Source organism: Herpailurus yagouaroundi, unplaced genomic scaffold (genome assembly GCF_014898765.1).
Source record: "Herpailurus yagouaroundi ecotype Mexico unplaced genomic scaffold, PumYag 29, whole genome shotgun sequence".
Taxonomy (NCBI): domain Eukaryota; kingdom Metazoa; phylum Chordata; class Mammalia; order Carnivora; family Felidae; genus Herpailurus; species Herpailurus yagouaroundi.
This window is the reverse complement of record NW_024412377.1, coordinates 50,414,782-50,438,130: the sequence shown is the minus strand read 5'-3', so window position 1 is coordinate 50,438,130 and position 23,349 is coordinate 50,414,782. Positions and strand designations below refer to the sequence as shown.

The 23,349-nt window shown below is 38.6% G+C and overlaps 1 long non-coding RNA gene across 1 annotated transcript in view; it reads right to left on the bottom strand.

The window, feature by feature from the left end:
* Positions 1-11,506: 11,506 nt before the first annotated feature.
* LOC121010081 (uncharacterized) overlaps positions 11,507-23,349 on the bottom strand; it is a 34,980-nt gene continuing 23,137 nt past the window's right edge. The window contains exon 4 of the long non-coding RNA XR_005781008.1: positions 11,507-11,552. This is a non-coding gene — a long non-coding RNA (uncharacterized LOC121010081). The remainder of the gene's footprint in view (positions 11,553-23,349) is intronic.

Below are 23,349 nucleotides of genomic sequence, written 5' to 3'. Positions count from 1 at the left end.
GCCGAGTGATACTCCATTGTAGATATATACCACATCTTCTTTATCCATTCATCCATCGATGGACGTTTGGGATCTTTCCATACTTTGGCTAATGTTGATAGTGCTGCTATAAACATTGGGGTGTATGTGCCCCTTTGAAACAACATACCTATATCCCTTGAATAAATACCTAGTAGTGCAATTGCAGGGTTGTAGGGTAGTTCTATTTTTAATTTTTTGAGGAACCTCCATACTGTTTTCCAAAGTGGCTACACCAGCTTGGATTCCCACCAGCAATGCAAAAGAGATCCTCTTTCTCCACATCCTCGCCAACATCTGTTGTTGCCTGAGTTGTTAATGTTAGCCATTCTGACAGGTGTGAGGTGGTATCTCATTGTGGTTTTGATTTGATGATAAATGATGTTGAGCATTTTTTTCATGTGTCGGTTGACCATCTGGATGTCTTCTTTGGAGAAGCATCTATTCATGTCTTTTGTCCATTTCTTCACTGGATTATTTGTTTTTTGCTGTTGAGTTTGAGTTCTTTATAAATTTTGGATACTAACCCTTATCTGATATGTCGTTCACAAATATCTTCTCCCATTCCATCGGTTGCCTTTTAGTTTTGCTGATTGTTGACTTCCCTGTACAGAGCTTTTTATTTTGATGAGGTCCCAACAGTTCATTTTTGCTTTTGTTTCCCTTGCCTCAGGAGACATTGCTGCGGCCAAGGTCAAAGAGGTTTTTGCCTGCTTTCCCCTATAGGATTTTGATGGTTTCCCGTCTTATATTAAGATCTTTCATCCATTTTGAGTTTATTTTTGTGTATGGTGCAAGAAAGTGGTCCAGGTTCCTTTTTCTGCATGTCGCTGTCCAGTTTTCCCAGCACCACTTGCTGAAGAGAGTGTCTTTTTGCCATTGGATATTCTTTCCTGCTTTGTCAAAGATTAGTTGGCCATACGTTTGTGGGTCCATTTCTGGGTTCTCTATTCTGTTCCGTTGATCTGAGTGTCTGTTCTTGTTCCACTACCATACTGTCTTGATGATTACAGCTTTGTAATACAGCTTGAAGTCCGGGATTGTGAAGCCTCCAGCTTTGGTTTTCTTTTTCAAGATTGCTTTGGCTCTTCGGGGGTCTTTTCTGGTTCCATACAAATTTTAGGATTGTTTCTAGCTCTGTGAAGAATGCTGGTGTTATTTTGATAGGGATTGCATTGAATATGTAGATTGCTTTGGGTAGTATTGACGTTTTAACAATATTTGTTCCTCCGATCCATGAGCATGAAATATTTTTCCACTTTTTTTGTGTCTTCTTCAATTTCTTTCATAAGCTTTCTATAGTTTTCAGTGTATAGATTTTTCACCTCTTTAGTAAGATTTATTCCTAGGTATTTTATGGGTTTTGGTGCAAATTGTAAATGGGATCGATTCCTTGATTTCTCTTCTGTTGCTTCATTGTTGGTGTATAGAAATGTAACCGATTTCTGTGAATTGATTTTATATCCTGCAACTTTGCTGAATTCATGAATCAGTTCTAGCAGGTTTTTGGTGGAATCTTTTGTGTTTTCCCTATAGAGTATCATGTCATCTGCGAAGAGTGAAAGTTTGACCTCCTCCTGGCCAATTTGGATACGTTTTATTTCTTTGTGTTGTCTGATTGCTGAGGCTATGACTTCCAATACTATGTTGAATAACAGTGGTGAGTGGATATTCCTGTCTTGTTCCTGACCTTGGGGGAAAGCTCTCAGTTTTTCCCCATTGAGGATGATATTAGCATTGGGTCTTTCATATATGGCTTTTATGATCTCGAGGTATGATCCTTCTATCCCTACTTAAGTGTTTTTATCAAGAAAGGATGCTATGTTTTGTCAAATGCTTTCTCTGCATCTACTCTCAATAGATGAAAGATCATGTGGTTCTTGTCCTTTCTTTTATTGATGTGATGAATCACATTGATTATTTTGCGGATTTTGAACCAGCCCTGCATCCCAGGTATAAATCCCACTTGGTCATGGTGAATAATTTTTTTAATGTATTGTTGGATCCAGTTTGCTAGTATCTTGTTGAGGATTTTTGCCTCCATGTTCCTCAGAGAAATTGGTCTATAGTTCTCCTTTTTAGTGGAGTCTTTGTCTGGTTTTGGAATCAAGGTAATGCTGGCTTCATAGAATGAGTTTGGAAGTTTTCCTTCCATTTCTATTTTTTGGAACAGCTTCAAAAGAATAGGTGTTAACTCTTCCTTAAATGTTTGGTAGAATTCCCCTGGAAAGCCATTTGACCCTGGACCTGTTTGTTGGGAGATTTTTGATTACTAATTCAATTTCTTTACTGGTTATGGGTCTGTTCAAATTTTCTATTTCCTCCTGTTTCAGTTTTGGCAGTTTATGTTTCTAGGAATTTGTTCATTTCTCCAGATTGCCCATTTTATTGGTGTATAATTGCTCATAATATTCTCTTATTGTTTTTATTTCTGCTGTGTTGGTTGTGATTTCTCCTCCTTCATTCTTGATTTTATTTATTTGGGTCCTTTCCTTTTTGATCAAACTGGCTAGTGGTTTATCAATTTTGTTAATTCTTTCAAAGAACCAGCTTCTGGTTTCATTGATCTGTTCTACTGTTTTTTTGGTTTTTATAGCATTGATTGCCGCTCTAATCTTTATTTCCTGTCTTCTGCTGGTTTGGGGTTTTATTTGCTGTTCTTTTTCCAGCTCTTTAAGCTGCAAGGTTAGGTTGTGTATCTGAGACCTTTCTTCGTTCTATAGAAAGGCCTGGATTGCTATATACTTTCCTCTTATGACCGCCTTTGCTGCGTCCCAGAGGTTTGGGGCTGTGGTGTTATCATTTTCATTGGCTTCCATGTACTTTTTAATTTCCTCTTTAACTTCTTGGTTAGCCCATTCATTCTTTAGTAGGATGTTCTTTACTCTCCAGTATGCTCCCCAAATTTTTTTTTAAATTATGCATTTCTGAACCCGACTTCAGACCTACTGAATCAGGCTTTGGGGGTTTCTGAGAATGTGATTTTCAAAGCTCCCTAGGTAATACCGACACAGTTTTATGTTTAGAAAAGAAGTGGCTAGACTAGAATGCATTTCTCCCCTAGGTGTAGCTCAAGTTGCTCACCATCTTTGGTGAGCCAAGTTAGGCAAAAACAAGAGCAGATGGCTCCCTCTAGTGGTAGGCTAGAGGTCTAAAGACCTGGTTAGTGAGCTTGGACTTAAAACTGATTTTTAGCCTTTGTGTAAAAGGTATGTGTTCAAATATTAAATAAAATCACAGTTAAAGTTGAAATCATTGGGGTGCCTGGGTGGCTCAGTCAGTTGAGTGTCTGACTTCAGCTCAGGTCATGATCTCATGGTTCGTGGGTTTGAGCCCTGCATCAGGCTCTGCGCTGACAGCTTGCTCAGAGCCTGGAGCCTGCTTTGGATTCTGTGTCTCCTTCTCCCTGCCCCTCCTCCACTCATGCGCTGTCTCACTCTGTCTCTCAAAAATAAATAAAATGTAAAAAAATTAAAACCTTGAAATCATTTATGGCATAGTGAACTTGGCCGTCTTTTAGCATTGTTTACACTTCTGACCAAGTGTAACATTTTTATAGACCTTAAGAGAAGCACTCAAATGTTTTAATAAAGGTGGAGGCTTCTTTGGCCTCAGTTTCATGTTATAATACACTTTTTACCTCCTAGTAGCACAGAGACCCCAGCTCTACTTACCACGTCATGTGAGCCTCTCAGCCCAGCACCCAGGAGGACACATAGCATTCTGATCCTTTCAGGAGAACTATATTATGGGGTCGTGACAAAATCTCTCAAAATCTCAGTGGCTTTAAACCAAAAGAAGTTTACCTGTCATGCACACAGCGTATGTGACCGCGAAGTTGGCGGGGGTGCTCTGTTTGGTGCGGACACTTTGGATCTAGGCTGATGGAACAGCCACTATTAAACCTTCAGGATGTCCATGGCAAAGAGAAAGGGCTCTGGAAGACCATGCATTAGCAATCCCAGGCTCCTCTCAGCAGTGGACGCCTGCCCCTTCTGCTTATCACCCCATGGCCTGAACTATGGCCTCATCAGCACAGGGGCATGCAGTCTTCCTTCCGTGGCCTGGAAAGACAACACATTTGCAATGGTGACCACTACCACACCTCAGCTGGAGCAGCACATACTTTTATTTACATGTTATTCAGACTCGGGGAGCATACCTGTGAATGGTTCAAAGTGTACTGGTTGAGAACCTCTGACTTAATTGATTTCTTGTTCTGATATGCTGGGATGGTAGCATTGTGTAACGCCATCTGTATTTCACGTTTGTGTTTCCTGGTCATTTTTGTAATAGTTTCCAACTCACAGGCTTTTGACATACGATATAAAGTTTAACCATCTGTACGACTGAAGAGAAAACAAAGTTAAATTCAATTTCTCTCCTATTATACTTGATCAAATTAAATGAGAAAATATTACATACTTCATGGGCCCTTTTTGGGTCCACTTACTGATTTCTGCTGTTTTTCAGGCCACATGTATGTATTTTCACTCATAATCAGTTTTCTCTTAAGAACTTTTTATTGCCTTATGAATTTTGACATCAAAGTATGAAACAATCTAAACCCTCATTCTAGTTATTAACATGTATTTCTACTTTGTGTTGTTTTCATGTCCTAAACTTGTTCTAGTGATCTAAACCATGCTATAGGCACAGAATGTCTCTAGAGGCCTGATTTTCAAACACTGGACTGAACATGAGGCTCCTTGAGATCCCTCATTAGGGCTTCTGTGTTGTCTCTGAAGTATGCCATGTTTTCATGAGCATTTTACATCAGAAACACTCTGCTTTCCCTAAAGGTTTTGACATTATGTCAAATTGTGAATGTAATTGGTTAGGGGAGAAGGAAAAATTTTGTAGTTTTCAGGTTTAAAAGGAAGGTCTTTTTTTCCCACGGCTCTGGTAATGGGAAAAGGGCCTTACAGAGATTTAAGTATTAACACCTTATATGCCAAGGTAATAAACACACCTTTTAGCAAATAAGTTTTACACTCTCATTGCTTCTACTCTGGCTTTCATAAAAATAGAGTCCAATTTTAGAATCATGGCAAATTGAAAGTAGGAATTACAAGGTTTCAATTATTTTGTAAATCCTACATAGGTTTTAAAAATACATTTTCCTCATTTTGAAGCCCTGCTTATTATTTGGAAAACAAAGTATTTAAAAAGAATAAAAATAACCCATAATCTCCCTTTTGGAATTAGTCTTTTCAAGTTTCTTTTAAGAATTTTTTTTAATGTTTTTCATTTTTGAGAGAGAGAAAGTGTGAGCGAGGGAGGGACAGAGAGCAAGGGAGACATAGAATCTGAAGCAGGCTCCAGGCTCCAAGCTGTCAGCACAGAGCCTGATGTAGAGCTTGAACCCACAAACCATGATGAGATCATGACCTGAGCCAAAGTCAGACGCTTAACCGACTGAGCCACCCGGGCGTCCCTTCAAGTTACTTTTACATTCCGCGCTAACAGAACTCCCTTCATTGACAAGCACACCCCCACTTACCGAGGAGTCGCTTTTACTTCTATTTTTAAAGTCTACTGCCTATCATCAGGCATCTGAAATTCAAACATATGCCACACAATTCTGTAATCTGTCAGTTAAGGCACACCAACTTTGAAAATAGAGACTGCTGTGACTTAAAAATAAAGTTGCATTTTATAGGTAGTACTTGCTTGGAAAATAATAAAAAATACTAGGAGCAGCTTATAGAACGAGTTATTCTTTTGGCCATGCAGAAATATACTCCCTTTCTTGACATTTAATTGCAGTGTGGTTTAAAGTGAAGGTGGGGGCATTTCTAGTAAAGACTGAGTAAGCCCTGCAGATAACCATGATTCTAGAGTCCTATCCATTTTCCTTGCTCTTACTAAAACTGATGTTGGTGTCCTTTTCCTAATCTATTTTTCATGAATGTTGGCTGTGTGAGCCTTGTTTTTTCTTTCTATTCTTAATAGATATAAGTAACTCCCTGCTTTTCTATTGTTTTATATATTCTAAGGTAAAATAGAATGGCTTCTGACTAGCTAGAAATTATAATTCCCATGAATGTAGAATAAATTCTGTGTCACTTCTAGATGAGTGTTCTATTACTTTCCAAGTGAGAACTTGCCAAACTGAAGTCATCTCCCTGAGTGGCACCATGCCTGTTAGTTTCCTCTGACAATCATTTATCCGTCCCCTTGGATTTGGGCAAATAGGCACAGAGGAGAGGAGGCTAGACTAAAGGCAAGAGCTCTGGGCTAAAATTTTTATTCCTTTTTGAGCTGTGTGATCCTTGGCCAGACTTTGTTTTTCTGGGCTTCAGCCTCATCTGAAAAAAATGATCTCTGAGGTGTCATACTGCTCTTAAGATTTTGCCCATCTGTATTTTTAATCGTTACCATGGACTGAGTGATAAGCTTTATGTGTTTTCTTATGTGCTATGCCAAATGTTAAAGTTAGCTAAGGTTTGGGTTACCACTGTGTTTCCAGTGCCTGGGGTGGGGCAGGAGCTCTCGACATATCTGAGTGAACAAATGAACTTAATATGTGACTTAATATGGATAAACCCCATAGTTCAAAAATGGCAGAGAATTCTGTTAGTTCTAGAGGCAGAGAGCATAACATTACATGCCAGAGAGATGAGGTCATTTCGGTGAGTGGTTTTTGATTATCTGACTCAATTCAGATACAGAACTCAGAGCTTTCTAGAATAGTTTACAAACCTGGGGTATTCAGGTGAAATCTGGGCTGATGAATTTTTCTTGGTTTTATTGTTTGACCTCAAAGGTGCACTCTTTTTTTTAACGTTTATTTATTTTTGAGACACAGAGAGAGCATGAACAGGGGAGGGGCAGAGAGAGAGGGAGACACAGAATCTGAAACAGGCTCCAGGCTCTGAGCTGTCAGCACAGAGCCCGACGCGGGGCTCGAACTCACGGACTGCGAGATCGTGACCTGGCTGAAGTCGGACACTTAACCGACTGCGCACTCAGGCGCCCCAAAGGTGCACTTTTTTAAAAAATGTTTATTTATTTTGAGAGAGAGAGAGAGTGTGCTGGGGAGGAGCAGAGAGAGAGAGAGGGAGAGAGAGAATCCTAAGCAGGCTCTGCACTCTCAGTGCATAGCCCTATGCGGGGCTCAAACTCATGAACTGTGAGATCATGACCTGAGCTGAATGAAATGAAGAGTCGGACACTTAATCAACTGAGCCACCCAGGCGCCCCTCAAAGGTGTAATTTTATTTATTTATTTATTTATTTATTTATTTATTTATTTATTTATTTTAATTTAAATCCAAGTTAGTTAACATATAATGTACTAATAATTTCAGGAAAAGAATTTAGTGCTTTATCACTTACATAAAAGACCCACTACTCATCCCAACAAGTGTCCTCTTTAATGTCCCTCATCCCTGTAGCCCAGCCCCCCACCCAAACCCTGCCAGCAACCCTCAGTTTGTTCTCTGTATTTAAGAGTCTCTTATATTTTGTCTCCCTCTCTGTTTTTGTATTATTTTTGCTTCTCTTCCCTTATGTTCATCTGTTTTGTATCTTAAATTCCACATATGAGTGAAGTCATATGATATTTGTCTTTCTCTGACTTAGTTTGCTGAGCATAATACACTCTAGTTCCACCCACGTTGTTGCAAATGGCAAGATTTCATACTTTTTAGTTGCCAAGTAATATTCCAGTGTGTGTGTGTGTGTGTGTGTGTGTGTGTGTGTGTGTGTGTGTGTGTGTATCACATCTTCTTTATCCATTCATCAGTAGATGGACATTTGGGCTCTTTCCATACTTTGGCTATTGTTGATAGTGTTGCTATAAACATTGGGGTGCCTGTGCCCCTTTGAATTAGCACTGTTGTATCCTTTGGGTAAATACCTAGTAGTGCAATTGCTGGGTCGTAGGGTAGTTCTATTTTTAATTTTTTGAGGAACCTCATACTGTTTTCCAGAGTGGCTACACCAGTTTGCATTCCCACCAGCAGTACAAAAGGGTTCCTCTTTCTCTGCATCCTTGTCAGCATCTGTTGTTGCCTGAGTTGTTCATGTTAGCCATTCTGACAGGTGTGAGGTAGTATTTCATTGTGGTTTTGATTTGTATTTCCCTGATGATGAATGATGTTGAGCATCTCTTCATGTGTCTGTTAGCCATCTGGATGTCTTCTTTGGAAAAGTGTCTATTCATGTCTTTTGCCCATTTCTTCACTGGATTGTTTTTTTGGGTGTTGAGTTTGGTAAGTTCTTTATAGATTTTGGATACTAACCCTTTATTTGATATGTCATTTGCAAATATCTTCTCCCATTCCAGGTTGCCTTTTAGTTTTGCTGATTTTTTTCTTTCACTGTGCAGAAGCTTTTTATCTCGATGAGGTCCCAAAAGTTCATTTTTGCTTTTGTTTCCCTTGCCTCTGGAGATATGTCAACTAAGAAGCTGCTTTGGCCAAGGTTAAAGGTCTTTTCATAGATCTGCCGTCCATTTTGAGTTTATTTTTGTGTATGGTGCAAGAAAGTGGTCCAGGTTCATTCTTCTGCATGTTGCTGTCCAGTTTTCCCAACACCATTTGTTACAGAGACTGTCTTTTTGCCATTGGATATTCTTTCCTGCTTTGTCAAAGATTAGTTGGCCATACGTTTGTGGGTCCATTTCTGGGTTCTCTATTCTGCTCCATTGATCTATGTGTCTGTTCTTGTGTCAGTATCATACTGTCTTGATGATTACAGCTGTGTAATACACTTTGAAGTCCAGAATTGTGATGCCTCCAGTTTCGGTTTTCTTTTTCAGAATTTCTTTGGCTATTTGGGGTCTTTTCTGGTTCCATACCAATTTTAGGATTGTTTATTCCAGCACTGTGAAGAATGCTGGTGTTATTTTGATAGGGATTGCATTGAATATGTAGATTGCTTTGGGTAGTATTGACATTTTAACAATATTTGTTCCTCCAATCCATGAGCATGGAATATTTTCCATTTTTTTGTGTCTTCTTCAGAACTTTCTTTCTATAGTTTCTATAAGTTCTTTCTACAGTTTGTTCAGCTTTCTGTAGTTTTCAGTGTATAGATTTTTCACCTCTTTGGTTAGGTTTATTCCTAGGTATTTTATGGCTTTTGGTGCAATTGAAAATGGGATTGATTCCTTGATGTCTGTTTCTTCTGCTTCATTATTGATGTATAGAAATGTAACCGATCTCTGTGAATTGATTTTATATCCTGTGACTTTGCTGAATTCATGAATCAGTTCTAGCAGTTTTTTGGTGGAGTCTTTTGGGTTTTCTACATAGAGTATTATGTCATCTGCCAAGAATGATAGTTTGACCTCCCCCTCGCTGGTTGGATACCTTTTATTTATTTGTGCTCTTTGATTGTTGAGGCTAGGACTTCCAACACTATGTTGAATAACAGTGGTGAGAGTGGACATCCTGGTCGTATTCCTGATGGTAGGGGGAAAGATCTCAGTTTTTCTGCATTGAGGATGATAATAGCAGTGGGTCTTTCATATTATGGCCTTTCTGATCTTGAAGTATGATCCTTCTATCAAGAATGATGTTGTAGAAAGGATACTGTATTTTGTCAAATGCTTTTTAAGCATCCTTTGAGAGGATCATGTGGTTCTTATCCTTTCTTTTATTAATGTAATGTATCGCATTGATTGATTTGCGGATATTGAACCAGCATCCCAGGAATAAATCCCACTTGATTGTGGTGAATGATTCTTTTAATGTATTGTTTGATCCAGTTTGCTAGTATCTTATTGAGAATTTTTGCATCCATGTTCCTCAGGGAAATTGGCCTATAGTTCTCCTTTTTAGTGGGGTCTTTGTCTGGTTTTGGAATCAAGGTAATACTGGCTTCATAGAATGAGTTTGGAAGTTTTCCTTGCATTTCTATTTTTTGGAACAGCTTCAAAAGAATAGGTGTTAACTCTTCCTTAAATGTTTGGTAGAATTTCCCTGGAAAGCCATCTGACCCTGACTCTTGTTTGTTGGGAGATTTTTGATTACTAATTCAATTTCTTTACTGGTTATCGGTCTGTTCAAATTTTCTATTTCTTCCTGTTTCAGTTTTCGTAGTTTATATGGTTCTAGGAATTTCTCCATTTCTTCCAGATTACCCAATTTGTTGGCATATAATTGTTCATTATGTTCTCTTATTATTGTTTGTATTTCTGTGGTGTTGGTTGTGATCTCTCCTCTTTCTTTTTTAAAAAAAATTTTTTTTTACATTTATTTTTGAGAGAGAGAGAAACAGAGCACAAGTGGGGGAGGGGCAGAGAGAGAAGGAGACACCGAATCTGAAGCAGGCTCCAGGCTCTGAGCTGTCAGCACAGAGCCTGACGTGGGGCTCAAACTCACAAACCATGAGATCATGACCTGAGCTGAAGCTGGACGCTTAACCAGCTGAGCCACCCAGGGGCCCCGTGATCTCTCCTCTTTCATTCGTGATTTTATTTATTTGGGTCCTTTCCTTTTTCTTTTTGATCAATCCAGCTAGTGGTTTATCAATGTTGTTAATTCTTTCAAAGATCCAGTTTCTGGTTTCATTGATCTGTTCTATTGTTGTTTTTTAATTTCACTATCATTGATTTCTGCTTTAATCTTTATTATTTCCCTTTTTCTGCTGGTTTTGGGCTTTATTTGCTGTTCTTTTCCCAGCTCTTTCAAGTGTAAGGTTAGGTTCTGTATTTCAGACCTTTCTTCCTTCTTTAGGAAATCCTGGATTGCTATATACTTCCCTCTTATGACTGCTTTTGCTGCATCCCAGAGGTTTTGGACTGTAATGTTTTCATTTTCATTTGCTTCCATGTACTTTTTAATTTCCTCTTTAATTTCTTGGTTAACCTATTCACCCATTTATTCTTTAGTATGATGTTCTTTAGTTTCCAAGTGTTCATTGTCTTTCCATTTTTTTTCTTGTGGTTGATTTTGAGTTTCATAGCATTGTGATCTGAAAATATGCAAGGTATGATCTCGATTTTTTTTTACTTTTTGAGGGCTGATTTGTGACCCAGTATGTGATCTATTCTGGAGAATGTTCCATGTGCACTCAAGAAGAATGTGTATTCTGCTGCTTTAGGATGAAATGTTCTGACTATATCTGTTAAGTCCATCTGTCCAGTGTATCATTCAAAGCCATTGTTTCCTTGTCGATTTTCTGCTTAGATGATCTGTCCATTGCTCTAAGTGGGGAGTTGAAGTCCCCTACTATGATGGTACTATTATCAATGAGTTTCTTGTTTGTGATTAATTGATTTATATATTTGGGTGCTTCCATGTTGGCATAAATATTTACAATTGTTACATCTTGTTGGATGACCCCTTAATTACGATATAATGCCCTTCCTCATTTCTTGTTACAGTCTTCATTTTAAAATCTGGGGGCGCCTGGGTGGCGCAGTCGGTTAAGCGTCCGACTTCAGCCAGGTCACGATCTCGCGGTCCATGAGTTCGAGCCCCGCGTCAGGCTCTGGGCGGATGGCTCAGAGCCTGGAGCCTGTTTCTGATTCTGTGTCTCCCTCTCTCTCTGCCCCTCCCCCGTTCATGCTCTGTCTCTCTCTGTCCCAAAAATAAATAAACGTTGAAAAAATAAAATCTAGTTTGTCTGATATAAGTATGGCTACTCTAGCTTTCTTTTGATAGATGATTTTCCATCCCCTTACTTTCAATCTGCAGGTGTCTTTAGGTCTAAAATGAGTCTCTTGTAAGCAGCATATAGGTCTTGTTTTCTTATCTGTTCTGATACCCTATGTCTTTTAATTGGAGTATTTAGTCCATTGACACTTAGAGTGAGTACTGAGACATGAATTTAGCACCATTGTGTTGCCTTTTGAATTGGTGTTTTTGGAGGTGTTCTCTGATTCTTTCTAGACTTTGTTGCTTTTGGTCTGTTTTGTTTTGTTTTGTCTTTTCTCCAGTCAAAATACCCCCCTTAAAGTTTCTTGCAGGGCGTTTAGTGGTCACGAACTCCTTTAGTTTGTGTTTGTCTGGGAAACTCTTTATCTCTCCTTCTATTTTGAATGACAGTCTTGCTGGATAAAGAATTCTTGACTGCATATTTTTCTGATTCATCATGTTGAATAAATCCTGCTACTCCTTTCTGGCCTGCCAAGTTTCTGGATAGGTCTGCTGTGAACATGATCTTTATTCCCTTATAGGTTAAGGACATTTTTTCCCTTCCTGCTTTCATAATTCTTTCCTTGTCTGTATATTTCATGAATTTGACTATGATTTGTTGTTTTTTTGTCAAATCTAATGGGAGTTTTCTGCGCTTCTTGGATTTTGATGTCTGTGTCTTTCCCCAGATTAGAAAGTCTTCCACTATAATTTGCTCACATAAACCTTCTGCCCCTTTTTCTCTCTCTTCATCTTCTGGGACTCCTATGATTTAGATGTTATTCCTTTTTAATAAGTCACTGAGTTCTTTAAGTTTTGTATTGTGACCTTTTGCCTTTGTTTCCCTCTTTTTTCTTGCTTTTTTTTTTCAATATATGAAGTTTATTGTCAAATTGGTTTCCATACAACACCCAGTGCTCATCCCAAAAGGTGCCCTCCTCAATACCCATCCCTCTTTTTTTTTTTTCTGCTTCATTATTCTCCATAATTTTATCTTCTTAATCACCAATCCACTGTTCTGCCTCATCCATTCTTGCCTTCGTGGCATTCACCCGAGATTGCATCTTGGTGATAGCATTTTTAATTTCGTCCTGACTAGATTTTATTTCTTTAATTTCCACAGAAAAGTATTCTTTTTTCAATCCCAGCTAGTATTATTATTGTGGTACTAAATTCTAGTTCAGACATCTTGTTTATATGTATGTTGATTAAGCCCCTGGCTATCATTTTCTCCTGTTCTTTCTTTTGGGGTGAATTCCTTCATTTTGTCATTTTGAAGGAAGAAAAAATTAATAAAATTAAAAATTAAAATTAAAAAATTAAAAACAAAACAAAAAATCAAATAAAGCTAGATCCTAGGTGCATTTTGGTCTGGTTGTTAAAAGAAACTTGATAGAATAGAGAAAAAAGGGAAAGAAAAGAAAAAAAGTAAGAAAAAATTTAAAAATGAAAAATATATATAATAAAATAGAATAAAATGAATAAAGAAAATGAAATAGAATAAAACATTTAAAAATAAAGTAATAAAAAATAAAATTTTCTCTTTTCTGTATCCAAGAATGGTGAAGAAAAGAAAGAAAGGGAAAAAAAGAAAAAATAAAACAATTTAAGCAAAAACGGAAGCAAAGAAAATGAACAGATAAAGGAACCAGAAAACAGAATGAAACCTAAAGAAGTTACATCCTGTTTTCTCTAGGACTGAAAGTATGGAGTCTTCTATAGTCTGTGCACTAAGCAGGTGGAGTGACTTGTGCTGGTCTTCTAGGGAATGTGCTTGGAGGGCGCAGTTGGTGGGGAGCTTGGTGTAAGGGCTCCATTATCCACCAGGTGGCACTGCTTAGCTTACTGGGGTGGGTCAGTGCGATGTGCATGCAGCTGTGTGGGAGAGGTGGAAATGGCTTCATCCAGCTCCCTAGTCTCTGGCACAGGAACTTTGCACTCTCACCGACCTTTGATCAAATATCTGTTCTTTGTCTCAGGCCTCCGTCCACTCCTCTCCTCCACCCTGTCCGTGTCCAAGCTGTCCACCTGCCAGGTAGCACCTCCCGCCAGAGTTTTATCTCAGATGGGGATGTGTTGCAAAACCCCATGCTTCTGAGACCCCTGTGGCTTGGACCTGCACCAATTCTCTGGGGGAAGGATCTTGCTGAGCAATGGCAGGGTGCCGGATTGCCCCAGAAGAGTTTCTTGCAATCACGCAGCAGCAGAGGTTCAGAAATTATGGCAAATCACAACACACAGCCAGCGCCAGGTTTCACCACACTCTGGTGACTTTGTCCCAGTAGCGGCAAACATGGCACCTTTCAGGGGTCTGCCAAGACCTTTGCCTGTGGGAAGGCCATATGCCCTCTACCAAATGCACTCCAAACAGGGCAACCACTTCTCCCTGTGTGGCACATGGACCCCTCAGACTGCACTGCCTGCTTCTGGGAATTCGTCCTGTTTCCTCACCAGAGCACCACTAGGCACTGAGCTCCAAAACTTCAGACTCTGTGCTCCACCGTTTATAAAATCCTGGTGGTATTGACACCCTCTCCTTGCTTCCCACCAATGGTTTGGGGGAACAGATTTCTTGTTCAGTCCCCTGCTAGTGTTTTTACTCTTACTCTCTCTTTCTTTCCAGCTACTTTCAGGGGAGTGCTTTTCTTGCACTTCCCAATGCACCACACTCTCTCCCTTTCTCTCTTTCTGTCCTCTCTCCACAAAAACAGCTCCCTATCCTCTGTGGCTTTTCTCTCCCCCAGTTCACCTCTCCACACCATGTACCTGCCGAGTTCTGTGGCTCAAGTTATGCAGATTGTTGTGTTAATCCTCAGATCGATTTCCTAGGTATTCAAAATGGTTTGGTGCTGATCTGGCTGTGTTTCAGAGACAAGACAAACTCAGGGTCTCCATGCTGCTCCAACATCTTGACCGTCTTCTAAAGGTGTACTTTTAAATGAATTTTTATTTTTTTAATTATTTTTAAAACTATTTTTTAATTAATTAATTAATTAATTAATTATTAAAGAGAGAGACAGAGCGAGTGGGAGAGGGACAGAAAGAGAGGGGGAGACACAGAATTCGAAGCAGGCTCCAGGCTCTGAGCTCTCAGCACAGAGCCTAATGTGAGGCTCGAACTCACAAGCCATGAGATCATGAGCTGAGCCGAAGTCGGACACTCAACTGACTGAGCCACCCAGGCACCCCTAAATGAATTTTTTTTTTTTTAATTTAAATTCGTTGCCAACCATTTAAAAATTGCAGGCTCATACATACAAATCCAATTTCTGGCTTCTCTTGGAAACTTGGAAGAGCTGGCTGCATGAAGTTATTCATTCCTGCCTGGTAACAGTTGGCAGGAGCTGAAGTGGGTCAAGTAGGCTTTCTGATTTCATCCCAGATCCTGTCTCTGCCACTACCTGCTTTCAAAAATTAGATTATCATCAAACTTCTGTTCAAGTAGGAGATGCTGTGATTATTGGCAAACTTGGCTGCTCATTTAATGACATTGTATAGTGCAAATACCTCTGTATTGATTAAAGTGAAAAATATAAGAGAACCATATAAATCTGATGTTCATTTGTGAAAGTGTAGAATCTGTATTTTCATTTTTCTTTAATTATAGTATTCATTGAACAGAATCAGTGACCAAGTGTCTCATTTGAATGTATTTTCAGTTTGATTCTACACGTGAAGTTTGCATTCAGTGATATCACCACATTGTTACATGGACCTGGGCCAGTGTTTCTCCATCTTTGTTGAGCATTGGAAGGAGATAGGAAGCTTGTGAAAAATATCATGCTTGGGCCCAACCCCATGGATTCCGACTGGGTACGTTTGGGAAGGAGCCTATTTGTTCTTTGTATCAATTTTGCAGCTGATTATGATCCATTAAAATGCGAGAACCAACTTTGATCTAGGGTAAATATTCCTACTGTTTTGGTGAGGGGGGTGGTTCCTTGTTTTTGGAACTACTGCTTTTATGGAAGATGATTCTTAGAGAAGAAATACACACAAAGACATTTGCCTCTGAGAAACATTTATGGGTAAGTATTCCAGCAGTTTATAGTGCTTCTGCAGTGGAACAGCAAAGCCTGGCCAGCATGTCAGTGCAGGTACACGTGTGAGACCTGACCTAGTCTACCGACCGTTTTGGTTGATTAACCATCTAGAAATGTCTGAAACTATATTTTCAGTTTTACATTGTCAGTTTTTTCCCCCCACAAACATACAGAATTAAAGAACCATAGAATTTTAGAAGTAACCCAGTCTTCAGAAATCTAGATCACCTGCCCTGTTTTATAAGAGAGCCAACTGTTCAACCGTCCAAGACCACACACAGTTGACGGTTGCACTGGGAACAGTGCTTAGATTTCTGAATTCCAGTCTAGTGTTCTTCCTATCATTTCTGCTCACCTCAAAACAATATCCAAATATCCATGTGTATTATGTTGCATTCAAGAGACCTGCTTTGTTAAATTAAAAGGTGTTATATGTGAACTTTGGTGAAAATACAGAACAGTGAAAGTTTCTGAGATATAATATTTAAAACTATCAATTGGAATCAATTTTTTGGTAAATTTTTTATAAAAGGGAAACAAGTAAATCAAAGTCAGGGTACAGAATAAATCTTACTATATGGCAAGCCACAGCCCATCAAGATATGGAATTTGGAAACTGTTAGCTATAAAATGTCCTTGTGCTGGGGTACCTGGGTGGCTCAGTCGGGGAAGTGTCCAACTCTTGATTTTGGCTCAGGTCATGATCTTGGGCTCGTGAATTTGAGTCCTGCATCAGGCTCTATACTGATAGTGCTGAGTCTCCTTGGGATTCTATCTCTCATGCTCTCTCTCTCTCTCTCAAAATAAATAAACATTTAAAAAATAAAATTCTTTATTCTTTTATTTATGATTTTATTTTACTTGAGAGAGAGAGAGAGAGAGAGAGAGAGAGAGACAGAGCATGAGCGGGGAAGGGGCAGAGAGAGAGAGAGAGAGAGAGAGAGGAGACAGAGAATCAGAAGCAGGCTCCAGGCTCTGAGCTGTTGGCACAGAGCCTGACATGGGGCTTGAACCCACGGATGGTGAGATCATGACCTGAGCTGAAGTCAGACGCCCAACCAACCGAGCCACCCAGGCACCCCTTAAAAAATAAATGAAATTCTTTAAAAAATGTCCTTGTGCTATTTATTAGGAAAATGCTCTCTTTGTGGTTATAATGATCCCATCCAATGGTCCAGACCATGCGATCACACTGTTTGCAGGAACAGATGGACAGTGTTTGGGACTGGAGAGTCAAGTCTTGGTTTAGAGAATTTTAAAATATAAAACTACTTCCTTCCCAAGAGAAGTATTACATCACTGAGAGATAACCTTATAAGCGTTATAAATTCCCATTTTCTTTCTAGTTCAATAAATCTTTTCCAAAACCCACTAGTCTTTCCAAACTTACTCTGAAATTCTTTCCCTCTCCCTTAGAAAAGATGAAGCACAGCTGAAAATTTAAGGGGCACTTATATTTTTGTTATTATGAGCTATGTTGCACAACTCACAAAAAAGTGAACTTGGAAGATGGGAGCCTCTGTGTTTTATGCTGCTGGCGGTGGAAGATTGATTTCTAAAAGGCCATGGGTGTACCTCCCATGCATCCCTGCCCCCATCCCAGCCTGTCCAACACTGAACCTTTGTATTCTCAACCTCAGGCACGCTGATCTCTGATGCCTCTGCCAAACTTTGGGCTCAGAGCTGGCAAATTGGCACCTAGGCGATCAATCTGACCGACAAAACTTGCTTTGTTTTGCTTAGACAATATTTCTAAAACATTTGAGCTAGCATTTACAAATTGGGAGGTTTCACATAAAAAATCTGGATTCTTGAGTTCTTGGGAAATATCAGAAAATCTAGGTCCATTCCCACTGTGATATTCAATAAGAAACCTAGGGCAGCTCAGTTGGTTAAGTGTCTTGACTCTTGATTTCGGTTCAGGTTATGATCTCTTGGTTTGTGAGTTGGAGCCCCATGTCTGTCTCTGCCCTGACAGTGTGGAGCCTGTTTGGGATTCTCTCTCCCTTTCTCACTGCCCCTCCTCTGTACATTCTTTCTCTCTCCCTCTCAAAATTAAATAAATAAACATTTAAAAAAAATACTCAATAGTAGCTTAGGAGCTCCTGCCCCTTAAGCTGGCATCTACTCCCTGCCTCCTAACTACACTCTAGGAAATGTAGCTCAATAGAACATTCTATGTTGATCGAAATGTTCTGTAGCTGCCCTGTCCAACTGGATAGTAGCCTTTAGCCATGTGTGACTTGAGCACTTGAAATGTGGCTAGTGTGACTGAGGAATTGAATTTTGAATTTTATTTAATTTTTATTAATTTAAATTTAAATAGCCATATGTGGCTAGTGATGACCATTTTGGAAAGAGTCTAGCTGGTTATTGCTGAGTAGAAGTGAATGTGCATCCAGATGTTCTGTTTTTTTTCCAGAGCATCTGGGAATGAAGATTTTTAATGAGGTCTCTTCCATTTAAAATTTTGGCTCCATTTTAAAAATGTGAAAGCCAAAAAAACACATTGATGGCATGAATCATGACCTATGACCACTCAGTGACACCCCCTACTCATTGGATTAATGAATAGCCAAGGGCAAAAAGAAAAACACCTTGCACATCTGTCAGTGGAAATCAAAAGGCACAGTTAAAGTGTTATCATTGCTTTGAAATATAGCCTTACTTTCACAAATTAAAGATGGTTAAAATTTTGTCAGTGGCAAAGATTATGTGCATCCTGTTCTATAAAAGCATTTAACAAGTGATGTTTAGGCTGAGACAAAGGACAAAGAGAAGGTAGGTCTTTGAATGAGAGAGAATAGCAAAAGGGCAAAGACCCAGAGGCAAGAGAGGTTTAGTTGGTTGGGAACCTAAAGAAACTTCACGTGTCTGTTGTGTCCAATATGGTACCCACTAGCCACATGTGGCTATTTAAATTTAAATGAAATTTCCTCAACATCACTCATCATCAGGGAAATACAAGTCAAAACCACAATGAGATACCACCTTACACCTGTCAAGATGGCGAACGTTAACAACTCAGGCAACAACAAATATTGGCGAGGATGTGGAGAAGGAGGATCTCTTTTGCTTTGTTGGTGGGAATGCAAGCTGGAGCAGCCACTCTGAAAAACAGTATGGAGGTTCCTCAAAAAACTAAACATAGAACTACTCTACGACCCAGCAATTGCACTACTAGGCATTTACCCATGGGATGCAGGTGTGCTGTTTCAAAGGGACACATGCACCCCCATGTTTATAGTAGCACTATCAACAATAGCCAAAGTATGGAAAGAACCCAACTGTCCATCGATGGATGAATGGATGAAGAAGATGTGGTATACATATACAATGGAGTATTACTCGGCAATGTAGAAGAATGAAATCTTGCCATTTGCAACTATGTGGATGGAACTGGAGGCTATTATGCTAAGTGAAATTAGTCAGAGAAAAACAAAAATCATATGACTTCATTCATCTGAGGACTTTAAGATGAACATAGGGAAGGGAAACAAAAATAACATAAAAACAGGGAGGGGGACAAAACATAAGACATAAGAGACTGAACAAAACATAAGAGACTGAAATATGGAGAACAAACTGAGGGTTACTGGAGGGGTTGTGGGAGGGGGGTTGGGCTAAATGGGTAAGGGGCACTAAGGAATCTACTCCTGAAATCACTGTTGCACTATATGCTAACTAATTTGGATGTAAATTTTAAAAAATAAAAAATAAAATCAAAATAAATTAAAATAAAATAAAGCAGAAAAAATAAATAAATTTAAATGAAATTTCAAAAATTAAAAATTCAGTTTCTCAGTCACATTAACCACATTTCAAGTGCTCAATAGCCATGTGTGGCTAGTGGCTGCCATACTGGACCTTCAAGGTATAGATAGAACCTATATATCATTGCACAAAGGTCTATTAGCCAGTAGTAGAGCTTAGAGACTGGAGAAAGAGAGCCTAGAGAGATATTCGGGGACAAGGCCATGAGGTGACAAAGGGGCCAGTGTACCACATTAGGAAGTTTAGGCATGGAGCTGAAGACTATCTTTTAGGAAGGTCATTCTGCTGTTGTGTGGAAAATGAATTGGAAGGATTCACAAAAGTGGATGGTAGAACCCTGTTAAGAGGCTGTGGTGGTGCAGGCAAGAGATCGGGATGCCCCAGCAGCCAGACATTATCCATTTATCTACTATCACATCCTGCTTGGCCCAGGACTTAGAGGTCAGTCAATACTTACAGTGAGTGCCAGGTATAGATTACTCACTGGGAATAGCTCAATTCTACAGGCAAGAGACTGAGGTTCTAGTGGTTAAATAAATTAATCCCACAGACCACACAGCTAGTAAGTCTGACAACTGTGATTCTATCCAAATCCTGAGATTTTTTTTGTATTTTGATTTTTCTCTCTCTACAATATTCCCAGCAACTTCCTCCCACACCCAGTGAGTCCCTTTCTCCAACTGCATCTTTACCACTTCCTCTTCCTTTTAAGATGAAAATTATATTTCAGAGCATTTTTTTTTCCCTCATAGCTTCTTCTATTCCAAATTAAGGGTAATCACAGCTGGTTGGTTCAATGCCAGAACCCAACCTGGATAAAAGTCCTTTGTGTGTGATGATATTAAATGTGTGAGCTTTTATAAAAATATGTGTGCCTTTGAGGAATTCTTCAGACATCTGGGGAATTTAAACTAGTAATTTATAATAGATTTCCTTGACTAGCATGATAATTCCCTAATGAAAAGAGTGGGGCTTTACTTCAAACTGTATGCAGCAGTGGAAAGAAACTTAGTAGCTGAGACTTTGAAATTCTCAAGCTGCTAGGTACGAATTTACTGATTTGCTTTGCTCTTTTTTCATTTGTTTTTCAATAAATAAGACATTAAAATGTCACAAAACTTTATTTTCCCTTTTAGGGTAACTTTATTTTGATGTAATTTCAAACTTACAGAAAAGTTATTTGAATAGTACAAAGAACTTCTGTGTGTCCTTCACCTAGATTGACTGATTGTTACAATCTTGCTGCATTTTCTTGACATTTGCTCTCTCAACACACACACACACACACACACACACACACACACACACATTATTTTTTGAACCACTTAAGAATAAGCTTCAGACATAGTGCTGCTTTATCCCTAAATATTTTAGTGTGCAGTTTCTAAGGCAAGAACATTTTCTTACATAATCACAGTAAAATGATCAAAAGAGGATATTTAACACTAGTATAGTATTATTATTTAATCCAGAGTATCTAAATCATAGGATTATTCAGATTTCATCAGTTAGCCCATTAATGTCCTTTACAGCTGTCTACAACTCCTTTCCCACACCCTGTGCAGAATCTAATCCAGGATTATGCATTGCATTGCGTTGTTACATTTCTGAAGTCTCCTTATAATTAGAACAATTCCTCATACTTTTTGACTTTCATGACATTTGTATTTTTGAATAGAATAAATAACAATAGTGATAGATAATGTATAGTATAAACCTATACATAATGTATTGAGTATATATAGATTATAGTCTGTAACCTATACATGAATATATAATCTATACTCTATATAATACTTTATATGAAATATCTACTATGTAATACATACATGAATATACTCATGAATTCTTACCTACTATTATCTATTGGGAAGAGGTCTTCAAATGAGAGGGAACAGCAAGAGCAAATACCCAGAGGTGAGAGAGGACATACTTGATTGAGACCCTAGAGAAATTTTACATATCTGCTCTAATTATGACAGCCATATTGGATATCAATAAATATAATATGTTATGTAGATTATAGATGATATTATAATTCATGAGTCCATACTAATAAATATATACAAAATAAATAAGACGGAAAGTTATTCTTTCAGTAAAATGATGACAGAACTAGAGAATGACCATTTCGTAACCATTATAATAATGAAGAATTCAGGCAAGGATTATCAATGGATACAAAAGCCAGTAGATGAAAGTTTGAAGAAAAAGATATTTACAAAGCTTGGAAATATTGTCCCACAAATCACTTATTGATTAGAAAAGAAAGGACGGTAACTGGCTGATAGCATTTTAGCCAAACAGTCAAAATTAACATCGTCAATGATAGGACAAACGATCAACACGTGCCTCTGTTATGCTGCGCAAGGACACAACTTTTATGTTGTATTCTTGTTAAAAATACATCTATTCATGAGAAAACAAACTCAAACAGGGATATTCTACATATAAAATGTTTGCTTTTTAAAGAGAAGCCTTCTCAAAGCAAGGGTTGCATCGAGTTACATTATCAAACAATACCACTAGATGTCACTGTAGTTTTGCAAGTTGCACAAGTTTGCTCTGCGTTAGCAAATCTAAATTCCTTTGTGGCCTGCCTTCTCACTTTGACACCATTATGGACTGGACACATCTCGCCAATTCCAACACATATAGCTTTTGAGAAGGCTACAAATTAAATAGTGGCAAAGCAGTGGTGGACGTGGCAACAGGCTTAGATGAAAGCTTGGCTCTGCCATTACAAACTGTGATGACAGTTCCTGGCAAACCGCGCCCTCTCTGTCTTGGTCTCCTCCTGTAAAATGAGGGGATTTGGATTGCTAGCTCCGACTCACCTCTAGCTCTAACAGTCTGTGATTTTAAGCTAATGTTTTCTTAACTGAAGTCATTTCAGGGCCATTATAACATTTTTGCCCAACTTCATTGAACCCATTACTGGTTTTCTGTTTTTGCACCCAGTACTCTAATTTATCTAATGTTTGTCCTTAAGTTGACTCGGTTTTTAAAAATGTAAATAAAGAAAATAATTTATAGGCCGATTACAAATGGAAACCAGTTCACTTGCCATAAATAGAGTAACCACAAAAATAGATGTAATAAAAACAACATAATGTAGTTAAATTTGAGTAGATGTTATTGTCTGCCTAAGGCTCAGAGCCTGTAATCTGCTCTGTTTTTCCTTTTTAAAGGGAGTTTTGGAGGTGTTAAAGAGAAATTGAAGACAGACTAGCCCTGAGACTTCCCTCTTGATGTAAGCAAAAGAATTGAGACTGATGGATCCGTATTATTTAATTTTGTATCTGTGAACCAACCACAATACTTTATACACCATCTAAAATCAGTCCAAGATTCCATAAGCTGTTCTAAGTTTCTTCCTTCCTTCCTTCCTTCCTTCCTTCCTTCCTTTCAACTCTTGATTCTTTCAACTCTTGATTCTTCAATATTTCTAATAGACCATAAAGAGTCTGATTAGAAATCATACATTATTGTTTTCTCAATCTGTATTTAAGCTTTCATTTTATGTTGATATTCCTTTCCATTTAGTATTGGTTTAGCTTCCTTTTTGTGTTTATTTAAATTTGCTTTTATAGTCAGTCTTCTTCCATTTGAAACACTCACTCCCTTTTTAACAGAGGAGATGATATATACTCCTCTGCTGTCAATGTCGAAGCAATTATATGCCACCAAATGGCTTGTGATTTGGCATCTTCTCCTGATAAAGGCTTATGATAGATAGGATGTGGCAGAGGTCAGGAATTCTGCTGAGTACAACCTGAGGGTATGCTTCAAATTGCTTGAGCTTTATCCAAATCCCCTAGGACACAATCAGAAAACTGGTCCCCTTCAATTTTGGTACAGAGCTTTCTTCTTCATTCTTCACAGAGATTCAGAGTGAAGACGTCTAAAGCTGAGCCATCTAA